The sequence below is a fragment of the Phodopus roborovskii genome, unplaced genomic scaffold, assembly GCF_943737965.1.
Source record: "Phodopus roborovskii unplaced genomic scaffold, PHOROB, whole genome shotgun sequence".
Lineage (NCBI taxonomy): Eukaryota > Metazoa > Chordata > Mammalia > Rodentia > Cricetidae > Phodopus > Phodopus roborovskii.
Window position 1 is genome coordinate 352393 of NW_026126623.1, and position 10440 is coordinate 362832.

The following is a 10440-nucleotide window of genomic DNA, read 5'->3' on the forward strand; positions in this document are numbered from 1 at the left end:
TAAGACACATGGACAGCACACACATATAGTTCACCACATTCTCTACAGGAGCTGCAAGCCATATGCCAAAGCTTTGCACAGAGGGTGATGTCATCTTCATTCTATAGAACAGTAAATAAACCCACCCTTACTCCACAGCAGGAGACAGCCTGTCTACCTTTCAAGGCTTTGTGCTCCTCAAACATGCTTAAAAATGTTGACTAGAAGGAAGCTAACTCTGTGGCAGGCTTACAAAAGGGCCACCTCAGGACTGACCCACAGAGATCTGAATCCAATAGGATCCAGCCTCACCAGAGAGGTAGATGTCAGGTCATCCTCTGTCCAGTGAGGCCAGGCATCTGAAACCAACATATAGGAGATGCCCAGTACTGGGCTTGCTACCTCTTTGTCCTGCTCTCCTACTTGCTATCCAGACTCAAGGATCCAATAAGGGTCTCCTGAAGCCCTGAGGCTTTTGTCCTTTTCCTTCCTTCCTGGAAATCTATGTCAGGCTCAGATAATAGCTGGAGCCACTGAGGTCAATAGGATCTGAAGACCCCATGCCAACCATCTACACACTACAGTAGCCAGGAGATGGCAGGCTTCATGGTTGCTATACCAAGCTTTGCAGTGGGAAGTAGGGGTGTAGTGATCTCGGGTAGGTACTTCTTCTTCCCAAGGCTCAGTTTTCCTGTCTGTAAGAGTGCCCTGTCCCTTGGGGTTGGAGAGATGGCATGGCAATTAAGAGCACTTGGTAATCTTACAGAGGACTGTGGGTGCAGTTTCCAGCATCCACATGGCAGCTCCCAACCATCTGGTTATTTCAGCTCCAGGGGACCTAACACCTTCTTCTGGCTTCTGTGGGCACCAGATATGCATGTAGTACACGTATGTATAAGCAAAACACTTGTACACTCAAAATAAAAATAAAATTTAAAAAAGAAAAGACTAAACAGGAAGTAGGATGTGGATGACTATGGAGGATGGCCACCTGTCTGGAGTGTCTCTCTGTGTGTGTGTGTGTGTGTGTGTATGTGTGTGTGTGTGTGTGTGTGTGTGTGTGTGTGAGTGTGTGTGTGTGTATGTGTGTGTGTGTATAACTATCATGAGAATGAGGGACGAAAGGAGGGAAGTAGGGAGGGAGAGAGGGAGGAAGGGAGAGAGAGAGGGAGAGAAGGAACTCTGTGATGTCAAATCACTCATAGAAAAGTTCCCATTATCAACAAGTCCTCAAATGGCTCCTTTTGTGAGTACAACTTTAGTGTTCGCCATGGATGGTGGCACAACTGGCTATCTAGGTAGAAGGTTGCCAAGCTAGGCTCAGTTACTACAATATACAAAAGTCAAATCAAGGACAGTGGAACATTTACATGTAAAGAACCAGTAAGTGATGCAATTCAAATCTTAGGACATAGGCAACTGGACCTGCATGAAAAACCTCCACTAGGTCAGACAACCCAGAAGCTGTAGCAGAAGAGCAGGTGCAGGGGATCATATATACATTTAAGAATTCTGAGTGGTAAGGGGACAACAGACAAACGTGTGTGTGTGTGTGAGAGTGTGTGTGTGTGTGTGTGTGTGTGTGTGTGTGTGTGCGCGCACACCTGTAAGAAAAGACATTCTGTATAGGATCAGAAGGCAAAGGGTATGTGTCTGCTAGGTTGAATCAAATGGAATAGATATTTCTATGCTCTAACAGTAAAATATCAATCTCACATGGTTCATGCTATACAAATACCTATGAGGAAATAAGTGTAAAGGGAAGGCAATAGCTCTTTCTCTTCCCTCCCCCGCCCCCCAACTGAAAGGAGCCATGGAGGCTGCACTGGAGAAGAAAAAGAAGGTTTCCTGCTGTGCCAAAGACCCTTAGAAAGCGAAGGAATTTCGTGGAGCTGAAGGTGAAGCGCTTTCGGAAAAAGTTTGCACTGGAGACACTCCGGAAGGCACGGAGGAAGCTCATGTATGAAAAGGCAAAGCATTATCACAAGGAATACAGGCAGATGTACTGGATGGAGATTCACATGGCTAGGATGGCAAGGAAAGCCGGAAACTTCTATGTGCCTGCAGAACCCAAGTTGGCATTCGTCATCCGAATCCAAGGTATCAATGGTGTGAGCCCAAAGGTCCGCAAGGTGTTGCAGCTTCTCCATCTTCGACAGATCTTCAATGTCACCTTTGTTAAGCTCAACAAGGCTTCGATTAACATGCTGAGGACCGTGGAACCATACATTGCATGGGGGTACCCCAACCTGATGTCTGTAAATGAGCTCATCCACAAGCGTGGCTATGGCAAAATCAATAAGAAGAGAATTGCCTTGACAGACAATTCCTTGATTGCTCGATCTCTTGGTACATACGGCATTATCTGCATGGAGGATCTGATCCATGAGATCTACACAGTGGGGAAAACGCTTCAAGGAAGCCAACAACTTCCTGTGGCCTTTCAAACTGTCTTCTCCACGGGGCGGGATGAAGAAAAAGACCACTCACTTTGTGGAAGGTGGCGATGCTGGCAACAGGGAAGACCAGATAAACAGGCTTATTAGACGGATGAACTAAGGTGCTGCCTGTGGTATTTTTGTAATCTGGTCAGTTAAGAAACAGTCACAGCTTGGCAAACTGAAAAAAAAAAAAAAAAAAAAAAAAAAGGAAGGCAATAGCAGCAGGTATTTCTAGTTGCCTCCTCCATGCTCACATCCTGATTCTATATGGCCCATAGAAGAAGTGTGTCACTGTGGAGGCAGGCTTTAAAGTCTTATATATGTTCAAAATACCACGCAATGAAACAAACCACTTCCTGTTGCCTGAAAGATGGAGGACTGTCAGCTCTTTCTCCAGCACCATGTCTGCCTGCATGTCCCACCATGATGATAATGAATTAAATCTCTGAACTGTAAGCCACCCCAGTTAAATGTTTTCCTTTATAAAAGTTGCCTTGGTCATGGTGTCTCTTCACAGCAATAGAAACCCTAAGACAGATAGTCATTTATTTAATTCAAGGACCAAGTTTCTTAACCTCACTTACAGGTAACTATAGTTTGGTTAATTTCTGGTAAATATATGACAGCAGAAGTCTCTGGTGTCATATCCAGAGTCTCTTAATAGATATGGAGAATGTCCTCTTTCTGTCTGCTTCTCCACAGTTTCCTGGGACAAGGATATTGCTTCTGGCACTCTAGTAACCACTGTGGGACATGGAGGCTAAGTACTATATCTATTCCTGAGGGAAACTGAAATAGAATGCTGGAAGACATTTGGGTCACTGACAAGTTTGCAAAGTCATAGTACCAATCTTGAAGTGCTTATGTCCAGCTTGATTTATTTATTTTGCAGAAGACATAAATAAACTTTATCTAATTTCTTTGTTGTTCTGCTACATGCCACTGCACCTAATCCAATTAACACAGCAATCCACTGAGGAGCAAACCCAAATGACAAACATAGAGAGATGCTCAAACTTGTCAGTGGTGCAAATTAAACAACGCATCACTCATGCTCATCAGACTGATGGAAAATAAAGTAAATGCTAGTGTGATTTGTGCACAAAGATTCAGGGAGAGAGGATTTTTGAATGCATTGCTGCTGAAGCATAAACTCTTACTATTTTTGGAAAGCAATCTAGAAATGCCTATTTAAATTCAAATTCATATACTATCATTCTGGCAAAAGTCCCTTCCCAGGAATCTAAGAGCATGAAAACAACTTCTCTCTCTCTCTCTCTCTCTCTCTCTCTCTCTCTCTCTCTCTCTCTCTCTCTCTGTGTGTGTGTGTGTGTGTGTGTGTGTGTGTGTGTGTGTCTGTGTGTGTGTCTGTATGTGTCTATGTGTCTGTGTGTGTATGTGCATGTTGGCTAGTTTTGCATGGAGGCTCCCTGTAACAGAGTTTGTGTCAAAAAAAAAAAAAAATAAGAGGGAAATAGATGAATTCTGGGTCATTGACAATGAGTGAGATCGTCTCAGGTTTGATTTCTCTGGAAACATGTTGAGATTGACAAGTAGAAGGGTTGCTAGGAACTCTCTGTAGGAGAGGTTTCTGCTGAGTGGTACGGCTACAGCTCTCACTGGACAGGTATAACAAGTCTTTCTCTGTCCCACCAACCATCCCCCAAATTATGACATTGAGACTTACTATTATTTATGAAAGCTCAGCCTTAGCTCAGGCATGTCTCACTAGCTCTTATACCTTAAGCTAACCTGCTTTTATCTATCTATGTTTTACAATGTGGCTTTTAACCTTTCTTTCATTCTGTATGTCCAACTCCCTCCATGTCTCATTGGCATCTCCTCTGTGCCTTGATTATCTCCTCCTTTTCTCTCCCTGGATATCCCTTCTATACCCCCTGCCTATCTATTGGCCGTTAGCTTTTTATTACACCAATCACAGCAAATATGTCTCCACACAGTATACCAACACCTCACAACAGACAGGTCAGCAGAACAGGCCCAGGGGCCAGATCTTGGCATGTCCACATTAACCAGACACCAGCAGGGATATCCCCAGGGTAAGACACTCAGCTGAGGGTCAGTGACAGTGACCTTGGCAGCTGAAGTCAGAGCAGGACCCCCACCCACATCTGGCTCCCTCACGTGCCCTGGCAGGAGCTGTGCTCATTTGTAGCTGACTCCTAAGCCCAGAGGGTCCTTGGCCAGTGAGATGGCTCAGCTGATAAAGGCACCTGGCAACGCAAGTTCAGTCCCACAATTCTACATGATGGGAGAAGAGCATCCGTTCCTGCAAAGCCACAAGGACACCACAGTGTGTGCACACACACACACACCTATGCATGTAGAAATCAATGTTTTAAAGCCTCATTTGTAATAAAATTAAAAGAACTTTTCTTAGAGACATATCAACAAATGACTGCACCCCTAATCCCACCCACCATCAGCCAGGGCACCAACAACAGACCAAACTCACAACTCCACCAAGGTTCAACTCGGGAAGCCAATGGGTCTACTGGACTTACAGAGCATGAGAAGGAGTACTAACAGGACTACTGGTGACCCATAAACAGGTCTCTCTCCAGCATAAATGACAACTTCTCCATGGCTGCATAGGTTCCCTTCAGCTATCAGTTACCCATCCACCATCCATACAACCTATCACTTCCTGAGACCATGAGATCAAACCCACATACAGCTGGGTCAGGATTATATACAGCTGTCAGGGAGCTTCAGCAGGGCTGTAATCTCAGCCTTGGGTTTAATGACCCTCCCCACTCCTTCCTATGAGAAAATGCCTTTGGACCAGTTCTCCCGAGTCTCCTGTGAGTGGCCACAGCCAGGCCTGATAAAGATGATAGTGTTTTTTGTGTTCATAGGGCAGCATTCCACAGCTGTAGAAGACCCTGACCCCAAATAATGTCACATCCTAAAGGTACCTGAGGTTAGCACTCTACCTGTCTTTCAAGGACAAAAGTTACTGTATAAAATCTCAGCCCATGACTGTCAGGCCGCAGGAGAGATGTGGTGAGATTAGGGTGTGGGGTGCTATGGACCCAACAGGGCCATCAACAGCCCTGTCTCCCAACTACAAAACACAGCTATGAGTACAGTCCATCGCCCATTGCGTGTAGCCCTTTGAACCAGAGCCCCCATGCTAGCTCTTATCGTTCCTGAAGTCACAACTGTTAGGTTTCTAAAATCCTTTGTTTCCATCAACACCCAAATCCTAGACTCTTCACACCTTCAGTTACTTCTGATTTGCTTCAGCCTGGATTTGGGACCCCGCATCCCCACCCTTCCTTATGTGTAAGCCCTTTAGCTCCCGTGTGCCTTTGCATCACTTTTGCTTTCCTCTTTTGTCTGGAGGGATGGCATCCTTGTATAGCATCCTATGATGATACATAGAAAGTAAACTGTGAGGGAGTCTGCTTATCCAAACGTGTGACACCTTCTCCTAAGTGTCACATCACTGATCTTGTGGGTCTGAAAAGCCTGGATTACAAGATTGCAAGCCATTTCTCTTCTGAGTTTCAATGCCACTGTTCCACATAACTTCTGACGTCATCAGAGAAGTTGGAAGCTGCTCTTATTTCCATGTATTTTAATATAATCAGGTTTTTATTCATTGTCTTCTTGAAGCTTAAAAGGAAGCACTCTTTATTGTCAGTATTTGAAAGTTTGTATGTGATGTGACAAATGTGAGTCTATTTCACACTTCCTAAGAGACTTTTGTTCCTTAGTCCTGGAAACTTCTTGAGACATTTTTATATTATTTTCCCCTGGATTTTAACTATGTTCTCTTTATGAAGTTGATACTGGACTTTTCTGGATTGGTCCTCTGATTTCTTATATTTCATTTCTTACCTTCTGACTTAGTCAAAGCTGGATTGACCATGAGGAAATACCCTGACCATGGCAACTCTTATAAAAGAAAGCATGTAATTGGAGCTTGCTTACAGTTTCAGAGGTTTAGTCCATTGTCATCATGGTGGAGAGCCTGGTGGCCTGCAAACAGACATGATGCTGGAGAAGGAGCTGAGAGTCCTACATCTGGATCCACAGGCAGCAGGGAGAGAGAGAGAGAGAGAGAGAGAGAGAGAGAGGCTGGCTGGAACTCCTGAGGCCCACCCCCAGTGACACATTTCCTCCAAGGCCACACCTCCTAACCCCTCTTAAGGAGTGCCACTCCCTGATGAACAGGCATTCAAATATATGAACTTATGAGGGCCATTCCTATGCAAACCAACACATCTTCCAGCTCTGGTTTTTGCTTTATGTTTGGGAATATTTTTCCAACTGTATAAAAATTCAGTATTATTAAATCTTCTATATTCTTAACTTTTTGTCACATGTGTGTGCATATAGAGGCCAAAAGCAGCTATCAGCTGTCTTCTCTCCCTCTCGTCTTTACGTAGTGTCTCTCACTGAGCCGAGGGCTCACTGATTGACCAGCGAGCCCTAGGATGCTCCTGTTTCTGCTTCCCTGGGCTGGAATTATAGGCATATGCCCTGTGCCAGCTTTTTGCCTAGCTTTTACTTAAGTGTTGGGGACCTGAACCCAGGTCTTGTTTGCATAGCAAGCACTTTGCCCACTGGTCTATCTCCTGCGCCTCCCAGGAGTTGCTTTTCATGTCCTTGCCTGAGATATCTTTAGGGAAACACATTCTCTGTTGGCAGCTTCAGTTGCATTAGCAGGAAAGGTAAACAGATCCTAGGTAGGGGTGGAGCTTCTTCCCCTCTGCATGCCCCACCTATCACTTTCTGTCTTGCCCCACCTCCAGCAAGGGATTGATGGACTGATGAAGGACCCCTGGCTCTTAGAAGCTCCACCTTGAATACTGCATAAGGCATCAGGCCTTCAACATCTGAGGCTTGGGGGTGGGGTGGGGGGAGTACCTGAAATGTAAGCCATAACAAAGCCACTTCCTAAGCTCCCAGGTTGGATGCATCCATCCTGGCTGTGTCCAGTTGGGATGCTTCAAGGAGTCATATCAACTCTGACTTGTTTTTTGAGATTGTCTTGGGACCAGAGCATGAGCCTGCATAGACTCACAGGGCATGCCAGGGTGTAATCCAGGTCCTGGGTTGTCCCCTGAGGTAGCCCACTGCCTCAGATGACTGACCAGGAAAGCAGGAAGAACAGGGACCACCACAGGTCAGTTGAAGGCAATAGTCAATCCATGCAGGAGAGAGGATGGAGGAAAGAACATTCCAGAGGAACAGCTTGAAGGTGCACTGGGGGTATTTAGGGTTCCCTTGTGGTGGGTACAGTCACATCACTCCACAGAGAGGCCTGGCCTTTTGTTTGTTCTTGTTTTTCTGATGCCGGGAGCTGAATCCAGGACAACTCACCACCTCCATTCCCTAAAGTGGTCTTTAGCTGGGATGATTTCTGTGCCCCATGGGACATTTAGGAATGCCTGGAGGCAAAAGCAGAGGATTTTTATGTGTTCACTTTTGTACTTATGGATGCTCTTAAGCACCCTAGGTTGATAGAACACCATCTGAGCTGACAGTGCAGCTCAGAATGTCAATGCCAAGAGCTGGTGAAACTGAATGCATCCAGGCCACCCCCCAGGCTTCAGTCATCCAAGAAGCCTTCTCGTTTACTGCCCATGAACATGAGCAAGAAGTTAGCAACTAGCAGACACCTAGAAAGTCTTTGATATGAATGAGAGTTATCAGGATATACAGGGAAAAACAATTTGAGAAAAGGGGGGGGGGGAGAAAAGGCAAAAACAAAATTAAACCCATGCAGTAGGAACATGGGTTAAAGGTCAAAGTCCAAAACAAGACTGAAAATGAGATGGGTACTGGGGAGGTGACTCAGTGTGCAGGGGAGATTGCTGCACAGGCACAAGGACCCGGGTTCAAAGCCCCAGCATTCACATAAAATTCAGGCATGCCTGTGCTTAATCCCAGCATTGTGCAAAAGAGAGAGGTGGATCCTGGAAGGCGGTGAAACAGTGAGCTTCCAGTCCAGGGAGAGATGCTGTCTCAAGGGGATAGGATGGAGAACCGCAGAGGAAAAGCACCCTGTGTCCTCTTCCTGCCTCTGTATGCAAGCACGCCTGTGTATTATTGTGTCTGCATATACAGAGCATACACACACACACACACACACACACACACACACACACACACGTGCACCAAAACAAAACACAACAAAAAACTGTACTTGCTTGGGCCAAATAGTATTTATCTTTAGTTTTACCTGGTCAGAACTCCTCTCTTACCCCTCAATATAACAGGACACCTCATAAACCACATTATTTCACTTACCACCAGAAAGTCTTTGAAGAAAATTAAGCCAGCTAATGTATTTTACTTAAATTTGAATTTTTGCTTAAAACTCTTAAAGTCCGTCCTTTGACTTTGAGGAATGTTAACTTAGAAGCTACAGGGTTGTATAAACAGCTAAAGCTAGACCGTGTGTGGGAAGGGAGCTCTTCTTTTCCCATGAGTCTCTCTGCCTAAATGCTAAACAAACTTGCTAACATCACTGTGACTTATTCTGAAACTCTTTTCTGCAGTGTTGTCAAGGTCCTGGCTTTACCTGAGTGGGGCTCCCCGGGGGGCCAGGAGCATCTCGGGCCTCCAGTGGAAGTGCTACTGGCAGACTCACACTACCTGTGACTGCGGTTGGCCTTATCCGAGGTGGTGATAACTAGTGGCGACTAGTTGAACTAAGTCGCCCACTGGAGCATGATTACAAGCCACTTTCCGTCTCTGTGCTTCCTGTCCACCATGAGCTGAGCCATTTTGTTACGTCATCCATCCCCACCACAGTGCTCTGCCTCACCAGCATGGGCCAAAGACAGCAAGGGTCGAGAACTGAGGCCTGGGAAGCCATGAGCACAACAAACATCTTCCCTCTTTGTAAGTTTCTTTCTTAGGTTATGTCACGGTGATTAAAAAATAAGAATATATATCCCATTATTTCTCATTTTAAATTGTTCACATGTTGAATATATTAGGAGTAGCCTCCTAATTGTAAGTGTTGCAGATTAGGGAGTGAGTTTTCCCTCTCCATGAATTTGAACAGACTCCAGAGTTTCTGTTTCCTCAACTGAACTTTTCATATGTGAAACAAATAAGAACCATGTCTACTCAATATCCCTAAAGGTCACCTACAAGACACCAATCAGGGTCTGCCATGTTTCCCTAAGGGACTCTAGCCAAGTGTCCCTCATCAGACTCCTCCCACATTCCCACCATTAGGACTAAATCAGAGTGCTCCAGGGCTGAGGCCCTGAGCCTCCGAGGCTCTGTCCTCCTTGGGACGATTCACTGGGCTTGGTCTAGAGTGGGATTTCCTTCCTGTCCCCAGGATTAGTCACAGCATACAGGTCACTCAAAATGGATCTGGATGGAAATCAGAAAAGTGAATGCAGATGGCCTCACAATGCAGGGGCTGAAGCTCTGCTGTCCTCAGAGACTGTAGAAATGGCTCTAAAATTCAGAGAAAGCTACAGCCTGGATATAAACCCAGGGCTCTCCAGTACTGCTGTGGCGGGGGTGGGTGGGGTGAAGATCCCTGGATCCTGTCCCAGGAAGCCATTCCTCAGAAATGGATGCATGGGAAAGCCTAAAGTCTGCACTACTGGCCTTTGCTTGGCTTCAGTGTTCGTGACTAGTGGTGTGTGTGTGTGTGTGTGTGTGTGTGTGTGTGTTTGATGCAGAAGCACAGCCTCCTACCTGTCATGTGTGTCATCCTGCCAAGGCTGAGTATAGAGGGAAGGGTGTCTTTGGAGCACCTTTCTTGTCTGGGCCCTCTGAGGTGCTTTCACGGGGCTCCAACAGTGAGCAACAAGGAAGAGTCTTGGCTAATGCCATGGTCTACAGGGCTACCATAGCAAAACACCATGGGAGGGTGGCTTAGCTATCAGGAATGTAGTGTCTGGGTTCTGGAGGCTGGAAGCAGAGATCAATGTGTTAGCAGGATCAGTTTCTCCTGGGGTATCTCGCACTGCCTCCCAGTGGCCTCCGGTGGCCCTTCCTTGTAGGCCCCTGCATG

The 10440-nt window shown here is 45.9% G+C and overlaps 1 pseudogene; it reads left to right on the top strand.

Moving 5' to 3' along the window:
- Positions 1-1792: 1792 nt before the first annotated feature.
- On the top strand, positions 1793-2598 carry LOC127238036 (60S ribosomal protein L7-like; annotated as a pseudogene).
- The last annotated feature ends 7842 nt before the right edge of the window (positions 2599-10440 follow it).